This window comes from Hyposmocoma kahamanoa, unplaced genomic scaffold, assembly GCF_003589595.1.
Source record: "Hyposmocoma kahamanoa isolate Upper Pololo Valley unplaced genomic scaffold, ASM358959v1 94, whole genome shotgun sequence".
Classification (NCBI taxonomy): Eukaryota; Metazoa; Arthropoda; class Insecta; order Lepidoptera; family Cosmopterigidae; genus Hyposmocoma; species Hyposmocoma kahamanoa.
Genome location: NW_020654878.1, coordinates 9675562 through 9697345, shown reverse-complemented (window position 1 = coordinate 9697345; position 21784 = coordinate 9675562). Strand labels below are relative to the sequence as shown.

The window sequence follows — 21784 nt, the reverse complement described above, 5'->3', positions numbered from 1 at the left end:
AATGCACACCTATTTTGTACGAAGGATTACAATGGTTTAAAAATATCGAGTTTAACATAATATATGTATATTCCACGCAAGTTAAAAATATATTCAAATGCAAGTAACTTAAAAAAAATAATTTGTTTGTAACTGTAGTTATATCACGGCACTAACATTAGTAAAACTAAATTAAAGATTTACAAATATGTATCTAAAATTTCTAATACACGTAAGCTGGTCTGGCTTGTAAGTTATAATCCGGTGACCTGTGAGATAAGGGAAGTTATAAAGTGCTTTCATAGCCAAGCTTATTTACTTATTCAAGACGGTTACCAAAACGACAGCGCCTTTAGGAACAGGAGCTCTCAAGTTCGTATCCAATCTGTACATTATCAGAAATCCACTGAGATTGGAAATCTTTCCGAACACCTTCGAGGCTGATATGCATTCCAATACCAAGCCCGAATACTATCATATTTCATCACTTTACCTTGTAAACATACATCATTTGACACACCAATCCTCAGATGAAAATCAACTAAATAGTGACTAAATTTAGAGTCAAAATGGCGTAGCAATTGTCAGGCGTTTAGGATGTTATAAGCCGGAAAATATACTGATCTGAGTATTAGGTACGTAAAGTTTGAACCCCGTCCAATTTGAAGGGAATCCATTTGCATCTTTTCCTTGCGTTAACGTGGAACTTCTGAGAAAGTTTGTAGTCTTTCCAATCTCGTTTCCTTCCTTCGATTGAGTTTTCCAAGTTAAATGTGAAATCCAAAGTTTGAGATGGTCTTGGTAAAAAAATGGAAAAGGTGTCTACTTTGTCAGTTCTAAAAGTCTCGTCATGATTTATATTAGACTAAATTCTGAATTTACATTCTTACACTACATTTTTTTTCTAAATATGTTTAGTCTTGCAAAAAGACGTATGACTTACTAGCAACAATAATGGGTTATTCAAGTTTTTTTAAATAAGTTACATAACATAGCTGAAGAATGTATTTAAATCGATGCGCAATATGTGCCGTTTAATAAATATCATGCCTAATCGTATTTTGAGACGTTTATAACCTTTTTCTTAGTGCTCCCGACACTTAGAGTTAAAGAAAAACAGCAAACACATGAACTCATACGTTTGTTGTTATCGGCACCCCACAGTTACTATTCCGCAATACAACCGTCTTACATCAAACAGAGGTAATCAACGCTATATTGCACAAAAAAGAAAAGGCGAATGATACAATAACAGCAGAACACATGTAATAACTGAAATTGTCGTCTGTTGCTACGTGTCACGCCTAGATATGTGACGTTTGACACAACGGTTGACACGTTCGACAAATATTGTGCTACACTTGGCAAATACAATGTGAAATGGGTGTATTTTTGTTGCACATACGGTGTTGCAAGTCGCTTCAAGATTAGCGGAGCGTCAGACCGGCGCCTCATACAGGAAACACGGCTTACAAGAATATATAAACTCTAAGATGCGAATTCTGTGGCATCATTGATGCCTGCACTGAAGTTAATTGGCAATAACAATTGCAAAGCGGTATTAGTACAGGCGTATTCTATTTAAAGGATTGTAAATTATTAGCCGTGAATAGATGAGTCGCATACAGTTGTACTATTTTATGGGGGTTATATTTTGGAAACCAAACATCGGATCTTAATGACAGTCAAGTTATATTGACAGTTTATGTGTAGCAAACACGTAGCGATTTGAGTTCGTGTGTGTATTTTTCGCACAAAATAAATATTGGGGTAAAATACGGCTGAACCATATACGTTAATATGAAATAACATCGTTTCAGCAGTTGTCTGCATATACCATATCACGTATTTTCGTTACGTGGCTAATTTTGTTTTTGTGCATTGTTGAACTTATTCCGGTGCTGTTGCTTCTACGTTTATGCAAGTCTATCGGAAATTTGAACAGATCCGTATCAACAGAATTCTAAACTGTAACTGAGGAAAATGTCATTGCAACCACAAAGAAATTACGTATTACGTCTTAAACGACAAAGTCTCACCTTGCATTGTTCTCTCGACCGCGTCAATAAATCAATGATTGTATAAAAGAAAACAATTATAAACCACATTGTAGACAAAAACGCACATTATCACAATGAAACCACCTTCACTATTTCACCTGCAATTTTAAACTAACGTTTGAAATTACCTCACCTTCCACAATTGCACTAACGCGGAAGGGTTTCGTTACTTTTTTGTTTGTGCTCTACATTTTTATGACTGCAGTAAAAATACCGACTAAACATAAAAACAGGCACTTTGCTATACACTTTCAATTTCTTTATAAAAATGGAACAAAAGAGCGGAACCAAAGGACGGGGTAAGGTGCTTTTTGATTCGACGAAAACAATAGACAAGTAACGCAACGTTTGTTCCAATGAATAACAAAGTATTTTTTGCGTAACACAAAAATCGGTAACAGTCATTCTTAGAATATGTTTTTAAAAGAACAATTTTTATGATAGCCTATAAAAAATTGGCTTTTTAAATAGTCAAAAGGATTCGTTAAGCAGACTTATCACAGTTAAGATAAGTCGTGTGGAATTGCATCATAAACACTATTCCGATTATCTACCAAATATGTTATCACTAAGGCCTATAAATACTTACGCCATGGATAACAAACAAGTTTGCCAAACATTTTACGTAAGTATGTAGGTATATTATAATATATTATATTAACATTCACAATGATCTGGTACGTAATAAATAATATAAGACTTGAATGTTAGGAAAAGAAAAACAACTCGATCTTGGTATTATCTGGCTTTCTTGTTTGTTCAGAGATTCTTTCAATTAAGGAAATCCGTATTAGACATTCATGTCGATAGAGTACTGTATAAATAATACATTCATTCTGACGTTGTTTATGTAATATTAAATCGATGACCTATAGTGAATATGTTGTCAAAATTAATGTTTCCATAAATTCTTGAATAAAGAGTGTCAAAAAATCGCCATTCAATATACCCATTATAGTTTAAAAAAAATTGAAAAGTATTTCATAAGAAATATGAGTTGGCTTTATTGATTACATAATTTAGAAATATATTTATATATATAAGAAGTGAATTGCCTCTTTGACAAGGTATTAATAAAGCAAGGGGCAAAATCTGCGATTTTTAGGAAGCATGTCTGCGGTGACGGTTTAAAGGAGAAAATTTAAAGATGTTTTAGGGAATTTAGCTTCATCTTGTCTTAAGTGCGTTTATAAATAGTAAATAGATAGTATAAAATGCCTTTCAAAGTGCATAGTTGTTTAAAGAATGTGTTTTATTGCCATCTATTGGTTCTTAAAACTCGAGCACGGACAAAAGTGACTTTAAATTAGTCACTAAACAATTTCCAAATCGTGATACAACTATAAATAAACTTTTAAAACTCTTTACGAAATTAGGATTACTTTCATGTATTCATGAGAACAAGTCGATTTCCACTTTTCGATGAGAATGTTGTTCATTAAACGTTTGTTCGTGACCCAAATGTTTCGTTTCGGTTTCAAGTTTTTTGTACTTATAACAGAACGTGTAAATAAATGTTGAAAGAATGTCGTTGTTGTATATTTTATGAAGTAAAGGCAATTAGTTTTGTAATCACGATTTACTGCTTTTAATATTTTTTGAACTTTTTGTTTGATTACTATTCTTATTTTATGGGCAATAGCAAATTGTATAGAAAAATGAAACTGTAAACATTTTTTATATTTTCTACTTTTATTAGTTGTTTTAGATGTATTAATATGATTAATTCTATTTGAAGTTTTTGGCAAAGGATCTCAATTCTTATCGCATTGGGTATCGGCCAATGGTAACATAATTCCCGTATCGTTTTCGTCGTAGTCATTCTGTCTACCACATATAAGTCTATGTTCATAATTATAGAAACCAACGAAGTTAAAAATTCCGCAGGACTGAAAATATAAAAAATCATCTTAATTTGATTGATATCTCTTTTTTTGGAAACTCAAGATAATAGTTTTGTAGGGCAAAGGTGCTGGTTAAATAACAGGTACACGGGACTAGTCAACTTATGTCTTAGGGTGACGGGCACACTGAAAGTACCCCTCAGATCTTAAAGCTCTGAGTAGCGCAGAAACTGTTATGAACATGAGTATTGCTTACCACCAAGAGCACGATTTGTTTGTTCCGTCATTTGGTATAAAAAAAAGATAAGTATACGTTAAGGAAAGCTATGTTAGTGAATTATTCAGTTTAAAATGCTTTTTCACATTCATTCATTCATTTTTCACATTTATCACATTTAAATAAATTAAGTTACCGAAAAGACTTGAGTATAATTGATTAAGGAACAAAATGGCAACACTGAATGATCTTGATGGGGAAACAAGATCGATGGATTAGCGAGGGAGAGAACAAGGAAAATGTAGAAATATGCTTTCTCTGTGTCTATGAACCTGTGTCTATCGTTTTATTTTAAATGTATACGTACGTTATGCTAACAATTATTTGTAAAATATATCTGCAGTCAAACTGTGAAATTTTTTGAAGCGTCTAGTAATAACAGATAAATAAACAATTCCGAGGAGTATTATTCAGATCCTTGTACCCTTTTCTATATTTAAGTATCTTATACTATTCAGTGCTCTCAACAGGCTCAACTGTCTCATATGATTACATTTAAGTATTTCACATTACGTCAAACTCAACCAGTTCACTGTAACAGCTTTAGCTTGTTACATACTGGCGCCTAGCCAACTCATGCCTGGGTTTTAATATAGATCTCTGTTTAACAAGGCATCTCTCTATATCGATAGCTCTGAAAGCTCTTTGTTTTCAACTAACAAGTCGTCGTTGGTATTTTCAAAGTGTTCGATAGCGGCTTTCGTTTTTAGGTTAGTATTGTTTATGGAGTAAAAGATTATGAAATCTTAGAAGGGTAAATGATGAAAATAAAAGGAATTATGCATATTGGATTTTGGTTATTGACCAATGTGTTGTTTGTTTGAAAAAATGTTTTGTTATCGTGAAAAGGTTTCAGTTACTAGCCAGTTACAAAAGAAAGATATGCAATCACCACCTTTACTATTGTTATTCACAATTTTATATGACTTTAAAGTTTATTTACTTATTATTATAGATACATATTTAATTAGTTTTCTTTACACCTACAGATACTAGTATTTCTCCATCGAACTAAATAAACTGTTTACTGCTTTAAAACCTAGTATAATATGTACAATATACTTAACTTGGAGATGTCTTAAATTAAACTTTAGTATTGTAAAGCTTCAAAAATATTTAAGTTATTAAGGTCAAGGCACTAACTTAAACATACTTTGAAATGAATTTCTTAAAATTGCTTTTTCTTTCTCTTGAAGGAGATGAAAATTTTCAGAGTTAGTCCTCGTCGAGATATTAGGACTCCCAGCAAACTTACTTCGGTCTCTAGGTATAGATGTAATAATTTTTATAAGCGATCATTTTTCTCGTTATATTTCTAACTATAACGTTGTATATAACTACAAATAGAAATAAATTTGAAGACTTGAGTTTGCACTGTAGAGACATCCTCATCTGCAGTGCAAGTTATTGCAGGTTTCGAATTAGATTCCCGGTAGGAACAATTTGGACAATTAACTTTTTTTTTTTAAAAACAAACCAATAACCAAAAACAATGATCTTCAAAAACTACATAGAAAAATTCTGATGTGATGTTTGGAGAGCGTCTAGCATGGATTGATCGAAGGTGCTGGTCCGAATCCGGAAGGATTGAAGTAATTTTTGTTAGTGTTAGATCTGTGTATTAATAATTACCTATAACAAACTAGTGGAGTGATTTCATAAAAAACAATTTAAAATCACGGAAGTAAAACATCTTGACATTCAATATAAGTACTTAATAATAACTTTTCGAAATTGGTTACGGCCTGGGTGTTCTGATTAGTGCCCTGGAGTGAATTTCGGTGCTGTCATATTCATAGCACTGGAAATTCTCTAGTTTGAGACCACATAACTAGTGTGGTTGTCTGGCAAAGAAACATGTTAAGGTTATTAAAGTACAGGCTATGAACGGTATATATCAATTAAAGGTGCTGTCTGTGATATTACCATGTACACGATAGTTACCGTATAAAATTGCGAAGTTTTAAAATAAAGCTATTTTGTCGAGTTGTTAGGTTTTCGCGATTGTTACACGTAGGAAGTGAAACTATTTTTCGGACTTAAGTCGCGTATATTTGTTTTTTTTTAAAACAAATCAGCGTTGCGGAACTTTTAAGGATCCTGTGGTCATGGTTGACTGACAAATATACGTAATTTAGATACGAAAAATATTTTAATTTCTTAAAGCTTTTTTACAATGTTTTTTACCATATTAACGAAGAGGTGGACAGAGCAGTCTGAAAAATAAACTACTTACTATTTACTACTTATATAAAAATAATACTACTCTTATTAGAAATTTTCTTTAAAAGGCTGAAACTTACCCTCTTATAACTTTTGGTAAATCTCTACTTCCCCAACATAAGACTAAATTTGATCTTTCTCTGAGAACAATTTCTGCATATTTCATAGATCTGTATACATTTGCCTAACTTATAATAGAGGTCGCCAACCTACTTATATGACAAAGCTTTCAGTCTTGAGAGAATAGGGTGCCTCCCCTATCCTGAGTGCTGAATCTGTAGCATACGAATGGCGCGTTCATTTCCCGATGTTGAGACGAGGTGCATTTCCGACCTGCAACGTTGCCTGTTTGGTATGGTTAGGAGAATACAATCCTTTTCGAAAATCACTCCTTACAAAGATCTCATAGTTTGGCTTACACTAGGTGACTTATTTTTATTTCACGATATTTTAGTGGGCTTTCCTACACATTTTGATGATTAACTTTTACTAAATGTTCATTCTTGCTCAACCAAAATGTTTATAAAATAAATGGAATAATATTGCAATTTATAATATATTAATTTATTATTTATATAGGTACACCGATATTTTTCGGCAAAAACAATGACCATTTTCTTTTTCTTACATTTTTTGTTCATGGCTGCAATAATTGTCTCTATTAATTAAATAAATAGTTTAAATTAAGTTGCTTGTCTTGACGAGTACGTCTTTATATGCTACGGTGTCTGCAGTGGCGAATACTTGCCTGGTGAAGCCTGAAAACCAGCAAATTACTGAGGCTTTTCCCTTTTCGTCGACATAGATTTAACCATTGTTTTATCTTAAATGTTGTATGTTTTGTGTTGAAGAATAAAATCCTTTTATTTTTGTTTGTTATTTGTTTAAGGTATATATAAAATAAAAAAATGTCTGCCGGTGGTTGGGACATGCAAATTATATTTTTTTCACAGTTACTCGCTACAATTGCTACCTAATATATTTGGACGAAAACTTACGTAGGTATATACGAGTAAATATATAGTCTATACTCTAGAATTAACATTTATCTCACAACATATTTCTTTTCAGCCAAGACGAATGGGCTAAAAGTTCATATCTCCTAGTTTCTACCTTAAAAACAGTCCTCTATAAAGTTACGCATATCATAACGTATGTTGTCATTGAATCTCATCGAGTAATTTAATGACAGTACCGTAATATTATAAACGTCGTTAAAATACATGATTACGGCAGGGTCAACGCCATTCGAACTGATTAATTGTGACTATACAATGAATGTCTCATGACTGATTTATTTGAATAACAAATAGACTAATAGAATATAAATTATGGTTGTGTATGGGGAATGAGTATCTATCATTTACCTTTAAATATAAACTATAATTCAAGATTTATTAGGAATAAGAATTATTCAATGGCGTGTATACTTTTTATTCTGATTGTACAACGAACTATATAAATTTATACTTATCCTTGTTGCACTTTACACTTGCAATCTCGCCGCCCCATCTTATAAAAGGATAACGAAGCTCTAAAAAAGCAAGAGGCAAACAAGTATTGTGAAATTTTTATATAAGTAGATAAATAACATTAGCATTTCCGAAGTTGAAAACCTGTAAGTAAAACAAGATTGTCTGTCACATAATATAGGGAATTTTATTAGTGCACTTGAGGGGTTTTTGGTAGATACGTAATGCAGAAACAGTGTTAAGATTGTATTTTATATATCGGGAGAGAGTTTGTTACTCAAGTGTTATTAGAGTATATTCTATATAAATTCTATAGTATATTGCGTTGTATTAAAATTTTAGATACAAATTGTCAATACGAAAATATAAAAATGTAGTAATTATATTATAATACTTAAAAAAGTCTACTACAAAAATCTATTCAACATATCGCGAAACAAAATATTGGAATACTAAACGCGCAAAAAAAATTGTTAAACAGGTAACTGTTTGTTCTTATATCTCGGGTAGAATTATCAACTGAAATAATAGTTGGTCTTTTCTGATAACCTGTACAATTAATATAAATATAGCAATAGCGCTACTCGCGCTATTGCTATGTTTATATATTATTTAAGGCGTATAATATAATAGTCACCTACTCGTGTTACTTAATATAAATAATAAACGAACGTAATCAAAAATTTTATGAAATTAACTTCTGTGACAATAAAAATTATTTGATGTTGGTATGCTGGTACTTATTTTGCATACTGTAGGAAAAAATCCTTCTGAGGTCATACATAGCAACTGATATTTCGGATTATTTTTGAAAGTTATCCCGCGCTCCCTCCAGCTGCGGAAATGACTATTCCGCAATATTCCATATTTCGCCAAATTGGAATATCATTATTTGTATTATTATATTGACTGCTTCATTAGCAGTGTTGTATATTTTCTTAAAGGAAGTTCAATAAGTAGTTAATAAAGAATATTTGAGTTCGTTCAAAATGAATTATGTCCAGTAATCTTTAATATCAATTCAGCTAACATAACTGGATTTATATTTTATTTTAAGTCAATTAAAACTTTAATTAAGTAATGCATGAACTAGAAGCTCTTAGTGGGCAACGAATCATTAATTTCAAACAGAAATTTGGCTCGAATGGAGTGAGTTTGTAAGTATGTTAACTTTAAAGAGGGTAGGTATTCTATAATATGGGAGTCAGCAGATTATATTTTCTAAATGACTAATGTACAACTAGTGTTGTAGCATGATGCCATCTGATTGTCCTTTTAGTGATATATCCTTGAAAAAGTTATAACAATAATACAAAACACATACCTATTATTACTTTTCTTTGTTGTGTGTAGGTACAGTAAGATCTAGTAGAAAAGGAAAACAAGACGTGACCGCTGTTATTAAATAAATATTCTACGGGATAAAGTAAAGGTACGAAACTTGTACTATCAATAATAGATGGGTTATTTACCCAATTTTCTATCGGAAAGTCCCTACCCCTTCGGAAAACACGACCCTTGCTCCAAGGGAGACATAAGATAATAACAAAAATATTTACCGGAGCTCGAAGCGAATAAAAAGATGTCCCTTAATGCGGGCCCAGATGCATTCGACCTATTATTTGTTTCCGCAGAATAGGTTACCTCAAGAAATACGAAAGTAATTTAGTTAATGCAAATTCCTCCTCCCTTGGGGATGAAACGTTTTGCTCTCTCGATCCTGTGGCCCTTCTGTCCTATACGAAGACACCTGAGGGAACAATGTTATTGAAGAAAGATAAGTATATCTGAAAGGATCACGTGTTTAAACCTTTCACCTATAAGATGCATAAAAAAGAAGATATTGCGCAAACAAAAACATGGAAGGAGCTAAAATAAAATTATACGTAGACAATCACTTCCGCTGAAGCGTATTTTCTTTAAACGAACGTTGCATGATAAGAATCTAGAGATGGCAACGAAATGGAAAGTCAGTGAGCATTTAAATAAGCCATGAGTAATATCGTAGTACGTCTGGCTCATATTAAACACGTCACAGATTACGACACGATCGTAAAATTCGCCCGTCCATTGAGTGGAACAATAAAACGCGATTTGTATCAAACGGTGTCACTAGCCCACAAGTTCAAGTGCGCTATTAAGTTGCACAATCGGCAATAAAGTTTGAATAAAAACGTAAATATTCTCCCGTCGTAAAGTGGGTGTTTGCGCATTTATATCATTGGTAACGTTTATAATAATAGCGGCATGTAGAGGTTGTTTTATGTGGTTATTTTTATCAGACATCGGTCGTAAAAGGCGTAGACTACTGGCAGACGGGTTTTATGGTGCTGGTGACGGATCGGGCGCAGGTGATGGGGTGTCTCGGGTTACGTCCTGTGATGACGACCTCAAATTGAATCGCTACACTCTGCTTGTGGACGTCGTAACTGAACGATAGAATCGATCGACTTCTGCATAAAAATACAACAAAATTTAAAACAGCTCATCATAATAAAATTGTTATTATGAATCGTATTACTACCGAATTTATCGAAAGTTTTTAATCTCGTATTAAAACATATTATCATTTTCAGATATCATTTTGTAAGATTTATTTAATCAGCGTACAAATTTCTACTTTTAGTCGTTTGGGGGCCAAAAAGGCATTCAAAATTCACTTGTAGAGTATCAAGTTTCACGGGGCCCGTAATTTTTGCTTTAAAAGCACCGATTACTTAAAAAGTCATAATGTTGAAACACATTCCGATATATTGGAGGTACCTACACAAGTATCAGTAATACCTAATCATTAATATTGGACACTGTTATAAAAAATTTAAATGTGAAAGGTTCCGTGTACGGATCGAGTAGAAGGTTTTAATGAACGTTTCTTTGTGTATATATATATTTTTACGTGCATAATTTCTTCGAAAAAACACTACAGCCAGATATTAATTTCACATACTTATAATACATGTGATTCTTGTAATAGTTAACATTTTAGATGTAATATTGATATTTCATTTTTTATACTTAAGTAATTGTTTTTTTACAGGTACATAAAGCAGTACCGAAGTAGCAGCGGAAAGGAAGGTAAGGATTGACTCCACAGCTAAAATTTTTGTTAGTGAAACTATAAATAAATTATTCTGCGTAGTGCCCATAACACTTCTGCCTCAGTGTTGTATCTATCTTTTCTGTATTATTTATTTTATAATTGAAATTACTTGACATTGACCTTTTTGTTTTACAACCATTGCCACGTAGAAATAGTTGAAATATCTATATTTATTATCTTTAAGATTCTTCTGTAGATTGAAAATAATAATAATAACAAAGCCTAAAATATTGTAAGCTTTGCGACAGGCGAGAGAGTATAAAATAATAATAATAATAATAATATTTATTCAGTGAAAAATGTACATCATTACAATGCTAAACTAAGCAAACAAGATTAAACCAATTCTGTAATATTTTTATTCAAATTAATTGGTGCCTATAAAACCAATAAATATCTAATATCAACATTTGTAATTTCATCGCTTTTTGTTAGGACAACATTGTACCCAATCTCTAAAAATTATTAATATTGGAACTGTATTGAAATTAGGAAGAAAACTTTCGAAATTCTAAGTAGGTATAGTCAACAGCACATCGAGCTAACTTTTGTTCGAATATCGCCTCCAGAGCAACAGGGCAAATCTGTTAATTGGTGGCTTGATATGCATAGTCGTTAGTATTTTCCACTATCGACATTGAGTCAAAGGAAAACAAAAGAACACCAAAACAAAACAAAAACTATTTGCTATATCATTCTTTCCAATGCAATCTTCAGAATTTCGTCGCTAGGAATGATCCCTGTACAATATTGGTCTTCATAATTCGGGTCGAATAGCAAGTGACCTTCGGCTGGATGTCAGCAAAAAGATAATAAGATAAGGGTCGGTCAGTTAGCTTCAGGCCTCTACACTCTGGGGTATTATAATAGTTTGGCCTTTCGCTTTCTGCGACAAGCCTGGGGAGTTGTTTACGTCTACATTTCTTGTTTGGAGCTAAATATACCGTAGGAGTTTAATAATTAGATAAAAGGTTTTAGGTATTTTTAATATAATTTACAAATTACCTACTTCATATTATTATGGTTTTCTTAATTTGTATAATTAGTATTAATATTCGTATAAATTTCAGCATTGTTTTAAGTAAGTTGTGCACAAAACATTGCAAAATCTCAAACGTAAACTTCGAAACTTTGTGAATGAAACCTCATAAAACGGGCGACTCCCGGGCACGTGCTATTTATTCATAAAAACAGTATAAAATGCCATAAAACTAAACACGTCATTGAGACAACAATAATGTTCTATTAGCACCAATTTAAAGCTCCTTACAATTTTACGATTTCAACGTCGGTTTTACTGTGGCACGCGTTGCTCGTAAAAACCTACGGTCACCTGTTGTGTGTTATCCTGCCTACGATGTGTCAATAAAATTTCGTCAATGGCCGACGTTTTAATGCGCCAATTATGGGACGATGTTTCATTCAAGAGCTCCGACTTTACGTCGGTTTACGACATGTCGGGTTCCCTGATTTCTGTTTGTGTTCTTCACGCAATAAGCCAAAGCACAAAAGTGATTAACTGCTTACTTGTGCCTTTGTTTCTATAGTTACGTTTTATCGGTAGATAAGTTCCTTAACATTGTGGGGTGCCTGTTACCAATTTCATTTCAAACTCTTAAATTATTTCCAAGTTTTGATGCGGTCTTTGGACATGCAACGTACCTACTTACATATTCCTCAATACGATATTTATTCATAACATTGGTTCCACCTAATTTTCACTGCCGACGTTTTCCTCAAGAGTTCTTATCGTCGTATTCTTGCTTTCGTGGTTAGATTGAATAACTTTTTAGACAAAATGTTATGTTGATTAGGTAATTTATCTGTAGGTACGGCTTTATTTTAGGCTTACCATATTTTGATACGTCTTAAAACTACTTTTGGAGAGAAATGTATACTTAGGGCACTTAGGGTTAAATTAAGATCAATTTACCTAATGCCTAGTATAATCTCGCAAAATTTAATAGACATATATATTATGTCTAATTCAACATTGACGTGTCTTGTGGAGTAAAAAGTAATGTATTGACCCAGAACAATAAAACAAATTCATTTTTGTACCTACCAAGCACGTATCATCCCGCAAAAATATTATAAAAAGCCCAAACTCAGCAGTTCTTATAAATACACGTAGTTCTGCGCCATGATCCATTACTCAAATGAGTGCATACGTCAGGAATATAAAGGAGGATCTTATCCCAGGCTCCACCTAAAGTAGCATGGCCGCTCATTTTGCACACGCCTTCTCCTTTCTCATTGGTGCATTGAACAAAAACTAGTTTTCCCGCTTTTAAATTGACCAATCAGCAACGCAAGATTATTTAAATTTTAATTTGGAAGACATCTTGGAAGATGCGAGCATCTCTGTCGACGCCGATACGAGTGAACAGATCAGAGATAGTTTTTGTATGTAGTAGTGCGTGGATGAGGTCTTGCATTATTTTTTGCATAGATGGCGTTGATGAGTCAGTAGTTCTTCTACTTTCTGCTAGATGGAGTTGAGGTACTACGTTAATTCAGATAAGACAATCAGCTGTTTCATCGATTACCACATTTAGGGGCGTCTAAAATTATCATTTCTAACAAGATATTGTACGTCTTACTACGAGATATCGACATAAACGTTTTTTTCTTAAATAAATTGAAATGCAGTTGTTCATAGAATTTGCTTACTTCCGACTCTACGTTCTACTTAAAAGGTTATATTTATTTAATCAGTTATTCTCTCGGGTCATCTAGTAAACATAAAGTGCAGTTGAATAAGTATCTATTTAAATACTCCGATAGTTAAGTAAGTATTATCTGTATCTACCTAAATACGTAGGTATGAGGTGAGAAATGTAAGCAAAAGATAAGATATCAACAGCAAGATACTACACCGCACATCTCAACACCCTATTTAATAATTTACCATATTATGTGGTACAGAGCATTGATGTCACTTGAAAACGCTTGTATCGTATATGTAAATGCAGTATTGCGTGACAGACTTACATTAGAATCAATTCGCTCGCTAACAAGCTGTCAGACATAAAAATGGTCATTCTATAGCTAAGATACAAAATAAAACTGCTTGGGGTTTGTTTATGTATGGAAATAGAGGATAGAATATGGGAGGTTTTATTTCGCCAAAGTTTTGACTTGGTAACTTGTATTTCTGTAGTTTTTTCAGCAATTCAGAACATCACTAATGCCTATACATATCTATAAACTACTTCCTACTATGTAATAAGTCTACAATGTTGTTCATTGTTTTTCACAGTTAAGTGTCTTTTATTATTGTAATTTGGAGCTTAGAGCGACTAACTTGTTGATTATATAAAACCACCTTCCTCCTGAACACTTTCTCAATTTAATAACACATTATTTTTTTCAACACTCCTCAACATTTGAACAATCACAAAAAGTGGCCATTTTTAGTCATAATATTTATGTTTCGCTAAGGAACCCCAATATGTCGATAGGCATTCAACCACAGTGGTAGTCAATCGACCATCAAATCGATTCTTTCTTCACTTCTAGTTCGGTGAATCGATTTTTTATCCGTTAAATTACGAAATTGATTTTTTATGGCAACATTGTTGTGCCACTTGTTATTCATTTATATTCCAAAACAAGAAGAATTTTTGGCTTTTTTAATTATAAATAGTTTTTAAAATGTATGAAAAGAAGTTTTTTACTATTGTATCATTCAGCCTTGCAACACGTAAACAAAATTCAAATTAACCTACCTACGTAGTATTAGACAGTCAAAGAGTAAGCCAGCGTCTTACATTTTGGATTTTAAGTATAGAGTTGAATTTGAATTTCAAGCGTTAACGTGGACGTGCCGTTATTCTTACTAGCTCTATACTCGTGCTATAAACTTTACAATGTAGGTATCTAGAAACAATTATGGTTCTCTTTTTGGCATGTTGGTAAATGTATTCTTGATCCTTCTACTTCATTGTAGTTTTTAGATAATTACATACACTTCTTCAGTTAATTTATGGAAATGACTTTATTGTTTCGTTTTATTTTACACATACTTATCAGAAAAGATTCAAAAAATGCTTCGTTTTGGGCTTGTTTGATAAACTATGGACTAAATTCGCTGCTAAGAGAAGACCAATGGGACTTGCCAACAGTGGCATATGTATTTACACATGACTTCGGTGAGATATTATTTACTACCCTTTATCGAAAGTCGACATGATATACATACCTACCTGTAATCCAAATTCCATCGTAATACATTAATTCTTAATATTGTACCAAACTTACACCTATACAGATTTAAACAAAGAATTCATGGCTCACAATGTTCAGGCAAAACACATTACTATCTGTGTAGTACCTAAGGGTAATGTGTACTTACGGGTTTTACTATCGCTTCCTTGTTCCTTTTCCTTACTTACGCATTATTTCTGTGCTCACCGAATTAACCATACACTTTGTACTCGTATTGCTTCAAAATATTCTTACTATCATGTAAACTTGCCCTAAGAATGCAGTGTACTAGTCTTACAAGCTGGTGTGTCAAAACAAAATCTTATCATATAAGTGATAATGTATATTTTTATTTAAACAAACTAAAATGTGTCAAAGTTTGCGTGAGTGTTACACGGTCGCAAATTTGAATTCGAAAGATAGGTAGTTGCAATAATTATGCATCGAAACAAAGCAAACTATTCTTAATCTTGTTATGTAAATAATAAGGTGTATTTTTCTTTATACAAACTAAAATATCTCAAAGATTGCATGAGTGTTGCTCGGTCGCAAATTTGAATTCGAAAGATAGTTGCAATCGTAGATACACAATAATGTGAAAACGAACCATTTAAAATCTGATTTTGAATGTAGAAAAACAGAATGTTTTTTTGAGATACTATTATACTATTATTATATATACTATTTCTTATATGTGGAGTTTGAGAACTTTAAATAGCTTCTATCTTCACTAAAAGTATAATAAAGAATGAAAATGATTGTTTTGTTTGACATTGCCGCCTGGGGCAGGTGCAAATTACCACAGAAACGGTGATACGTACATAGGCGGTACTAGTAGATACTACTTGATGAAAATATAATTGTAATTTTATTTTTCATACTGTATTTAATTGACTTGTACATGTATAAATTTTATTAACAAAATATGTTAGGCAGTTATCATCCACAATAATATTAAAGACAGACAGTAAAACAAGAACTAAGTGATATTTACTTGCCTACTCGCTGATTTTGCACTCACAATTGCATCAGAAAGATCGCATAATTATTTAGAGTTAGGTTAGGATAGGCAAATATTGCCTACGGAAAAGGTGGGTTTAAGTAGGTAATAGGTGGTAAAAGGTGGGTTTAATTAGGTAGTAATCTAAGTAGGAAAATTTACTTTAATTCCTGGCCACTTTAAATCCCATTTTAAAGCAATAAAGTTGAAAATAATAAGGTATATTTTAAAAGTGCCGAACAAGAGTTGATCTGATACATTTATTTGAAATCTATTTCATTTGGAACTTCTCATTAAAATTCTAATCTTCTGGTTATCGGTACGACTTGCTAGTGGAGTGTTACAGAAATAATAAAAACTAAGAATAAAACGTTATTTTATTGTCAAATTTCGAAATACGTGTACAAGTTTCGTAATTCGTTCTTTATAGATTAAAAAAATATATATTCGTAAGTATAAAAAGTGTACACAAAGATTGCGCTATTAAAATTTTATTATAACATTATAATTTTAATTTTAATTTAATTTTTTAATCTTAAAATATTTGTAATCTACTATGAACTAACATTGATTTCATTTTATGTCACCAAAATTATACACAATGATATCCAAATACATTATAAAAAACGTTCAAATTAATTACACAAGTAATTAATAGGGCCATAAACTTCCATGTACACTTGCATTTAATTGCCATTTTATGAGTAAATTTGCATTAAACTTATCTATAAGTAAATACGGGCTTAACTGAATTTAGTTTGATAATATTTTATTACTTTTTGTCCTATTGATAACCTTCGTGTAACTGCTACTGTATTAGTCTGGGGGTTAAAAAAGGACAGGCATTTGATATTATTTAGTTTTAAACCTTCCTGGATAGATATACAATGAAGTAGGTATATAGATAAGTGTCTTAAGTATAGATAATTAATTAGTAACTACTTATATATTGTGTATACCAAAACGGAGCGGAGAACAGAATATTATCAGCAAAGTCGAGGTGACCACTGTAAGGGTTTTTCTTGCGTGCAGCTGATTTGTTCTTGTCAATATATTGCATAAAAGTTAGATCATACTTTCTTAAAAATTGTTGCATTAGGAATATTTTCCAGGGCGTGGATAATAATCCTTATCTCTGAGCCAACGATCCAATTCCCTGATGAATTCCTTGGTCTCCGCACCCCAAGTCCCCGCAGTCTATGCTGTTGCAACTGGCACAAACTCATATATCGGTTCTAATGCTAGTGTACTTGGTATGTTTCGACTTTGTCGCAAATTCCGCAGCTGTCTCAGCGGATCTGATGGTGTGACGTAGGTGAAACAGTGCAAATTTTCTGATACACGTGGCGTCCCACAAGAGGCACCAACCCCACTGGCGTGAAACTCACGTAGGGCCATCAGATCTTTTGCCATCCGTACGGTATAACCCTAACTGGCTATCTTTAAATTATTACTCACATTTACTGTGAATATTTAGTAGCAGTACTTCTCACTAGCAATGAAGAAAAACTTATATTAAACTACGATACCTACCTGTTAAAGAAAGTTCGCAACGTTTGGAAAATGGGAACCTTTGTACCTTGTTATTGGACTTTACTCTTCCCATTTTCCATTAGTAAGCTATGGCCTGAACACTCTCCTTAGAGGAGACCCGTGCTCAGCAGCGGGACGTATAATGAGTTGACAATGTTGTTGTTGTTGAATATTTAAGATTCCTAAATATGAAACACAATCATTTTTAACAACATGTATTTATTGTCTTTAACAATAAATAAATAAATAAATAAATAATTTCACACACAACGAAATATTTTGATTTTTATTTTATTTATAAAATATATTTGTAGCACTAAATAAACAATATTTCTATACTTTATACACATATTGGTAATAACATTAATAACGATCAATAACCTGCCACTATTCTCAATTCAAGGCAAAGTCAAAATTATTACTTTACATCCACATCTAAGTCGACTATAAAAACTTTCTCTTTTTTATTTGGCGTCTTGCTTCCAAAATGTAATAGCCCGCCCAATCTTCGTTCCGGATTAAACTGGCCCAACTCGAACTATCTCTGTACCTGAAATGAAAGTTACAAAATTAAAAAAATATAAAATGTTAATGGTTTTCAATATTATCGTGTTTGTAGTTGTTTTCCATCAATGCGTCGATACGTTGGATGTTTTACAGCCAGTTAAAAAAGAACACAGTTATTACAGAACACAGGATTTACCGACTCGTGTAAAGGGTAAAACGCTTTAATATAAAAAAAACTTATAAAAGACATACACGACAACTATACGTAGAGCCACCCCCTTAAAATACACTGAGGAATTAAAAGAGGGGTGTGCAAGAAAACTGCATTTGTGGAACAATACAGCAAGATTTTTGTAAAATAATTTTATACGCATATCTGACAGTTATGTATTTGCTTTTTCAATTACATAATTAACATTTACAATAGCTGAATGGGGTTTAAAGAGGCTAAGAAAACTTCCTTTCGATGCTTGAAAAGTGATCCTGAATAAAAGTTTTAAAGTGTGATACACGATCACACTTTAAACCTTTACGGAAATGAATTTCCAAAAATAACTAAAATATATGAAAAAGTTACTACCATAAGAAGCAAAGAAATTCTAATTCACACCTGTACCTATAAATACTAAAATAAAAGGTATACCCACATAAATATAGGCCGGAAAATTCGCGTAAAACATACGTTACGTGTTCCGAATACGAGCTTTCCCGTAATGTATATCTGCATGTATGTATACGTGTGTTGTACTGGTCGGGAGCTCTGAAGTGCAGTTTGGGAATACCGCACCGACTGATACGCCGTAAAGTACTAGGGGCGGTCACACAAGATGACGGATGAATTGATCTATCTGAAGATAGTTTGAAATATTCTTTTACCAAGTTGGTTAGAGATGATCTAATTAAAATTGATCCCGAATAATTAAAGCCACTTTGTTAGATAGCCTCTAGTATAATGAAAAACATAAGGAGTAGTTGGTTACTGATGACGGCAAAAGACCGTACATTTTGGCATTATATTGGAGTGGCTTATTGTCTGCAACCGACATCATCTGGTAAACGGTGACGTTTGGGTGCTTTCAAATTAGAGGCTTGTAGAAGCGTCACATCAGTGAGTATCACCACTGTGGTGCTGCAGCTGAGCAACTACTAATTTATAAAGAATTATTCGATAACAATTATTAATTAATATCGAGTTCTTAGGTTTTCGCGATTGTTACACATAGGAAATGAAACTATTTTTTCGGATTTAAATCGCGTATATTTGTTTTTGTACAGTCTTCAACCAGTTATGTCTAATGCAAACCACCCTATTTTTTCACTATACATAGTTACAATAGTTGTTAATTAAATACCTTATTTTTAATTTTACAAAGAATACATTCCAATTTACGCTACATTAAGTTTTACAAATTATTTTATTGAATGAATTTTTATTAAGTTCAATTTATTATTAATTATTAATAGAAATTAGAATAAACTAAAACATATTAATTAGTACTGCAGTCTTATGTCTGTTTAGGATTTTTCATTAGAGGAAATACTGGATCCCAAACTGGTGGTACGGAGAAATCATCTGCCCTGTTGAAATTAGGATGTTTTTTAATTTCAGTGGCCTCTCGCAGCATCCTAGGTAGATAACGGACTTCTTTTGAATGAAGTTTGACAAACCCCAGGTCCCTGCAAAAGAAGTCCGTTGAAATGTTTTCTTTGTAAAATTAAAAATAAGGTATTTAATTAATAACTATTATAACTATAGTGAAAAAATAGGATGGTTTGCATCAATATTAGACATAACTGGTTGAAAACTGTACCACCTCAGTCAACTGTGACCATGGGACCTGTAAAGGGCCCGAAACATCGGTTTGTTTGAAAAAACAAATATACGCGATTAATTCCGGAAAAATAGTTTCATTTCCTATGTTATTTATTAACTTTTATAGAATATTTATAAGTGCAGTTGCAGCGCCAATGTCGTCACACGTGTCCGCCACTTTTGCAGTCACAATTACCTACTTAATGAACTAAAAACGACTGTAGCGCCTGTACAAGCGTTTAATTTAAAGGCTTCCTTAAAGATATGATGATGATTTAATTAGATAAAAACGCAGGGACGACATAACTTATAATAAGAGCCATGTACAGTAAAAATAGCTCCTGTTGTGACACTTTAAACATAATTTACTATTTGCGGTAACAATTTAAGTAGGTACCATATTTACAACATACAAAATCTCAATTTTGTGTTAATGTTTGTGGTTGCATTGTGTTTACCACAAATACGGTTGGCAAATAAACTGGCCTACTTAGTATAATTAAGTGGTCCTTGTAATAAGATTGGCGTTTGTAGGCCAGACCACTTCTTTGAAACTTTGAGAAAAAGTTTTGATAATAACACTATTATACTTTACAAAGAGAATGTCAAGTAAGTTGTTTCTAGAGGATTTACCATTTTGTACTCAGTCGCACGTTCCTTCGCAAGTAATTTTCTCTTACAACCCAAAGAAAGTGGCAAAGAAAGATATCTTCGGATCGTGCCCATACCCGTCGTTTGCTGTACACCCGCCGGGGTCAATAAAATATGTAGGCAGACGCGACGGGCGAACCGTAGCCCTCTCCGCCTTTCCTATAACAAGAAAGGAAATTTTTCAATGCATTTATTTTCTTACAATATCACTGAAAATACCTAGTAAAAGTTTCAATAGCCCCGTCTTATAAAACCATAGTCTTTTTTTAAAAGTTCACTTCAGACATTTACAACCCATCGAGCGAAATGTATGACTCCGAATTGGATGTGTGATGTTTTATGAAACCATATATTGGCTTGAATACTTTGAAATATGTGGGAATACGAAACGTAAGAAGGCTTGAGAAATTATTGGCAGTTTACGAACTTATTTAGGGGGTACTAAAAATTTATGGACAATCGGAAGCGGTAATTGGGCTTCCGTAACATATTTGTGCGAGTTAGCTGATTCTTTAATGTTTGTGATAAGAAATAAATGAATATCGCTGAATTAGAAAAATATTTTTAAGCCGTGCGTCTTTAATTAGCTTACAAATTAGTCCTAACATCGTCACCTTTAAATGATTCTATTATCAAAAGGAAGCAAGGCCTACCATGAATAAATCTTTAAGATTTCCCTTTTCATGTGCAGATAAAGTAGCCAAGGGAGTCATCACACTTATCGTCACGGTCGCCTTGAGCTGGTCACAAAAATGACGTCGTGCGGTTTGCTTCGGCGATCTGAGTGGAAGCGAAACATAAATTAATGTACCTATTCGGTATGGATATAAAAATTTTTTTGAACGGATCAAGGCGATTCAGTGTGATTAAATGTGATGAGCCCCTTAGGGTAAAACGTGTAATAAATCTATGTAGATAATAGAACAATTATCATTGTCATCTATTTATCTTCGTTACGTAATACCTAAACATTATCAAAACGTATTATGTAGTTGGAAAATAAGAAAATATTCGAATATCGAGTTTCAAATACCTTGTAAGCATTAGAAACCAATTCAACGACATTCGAAATTATCCATTGATGTCACTTACGAGGCCCAAGGAATTGTTCCCGTA

At 32.7% G+C, this 21784-nt stretch overlaps 1 long non-coding RNA gene across 2 annotated transcripts in view; it reads left to right on the top strand.

The window, feature by feature from the left end:
- The window catches only part of LOC113237891, a 154368-nt gene that overhangs the window by 55663 nt on the left and 76921 nt on the right, over positions 1 to 21784 (top strand). For both annotated transcript variants that reach the window (XR_003311072.1, XR_003311071.1), the window contains one exon: positions 10893 to 10930. This is a non-coding gene — a long non-coding RNA (uncharacterized LOC113237891). The remainder of the gene's footprint in view (positions 1 to 10892; positions 10931 to 21784) is intronic.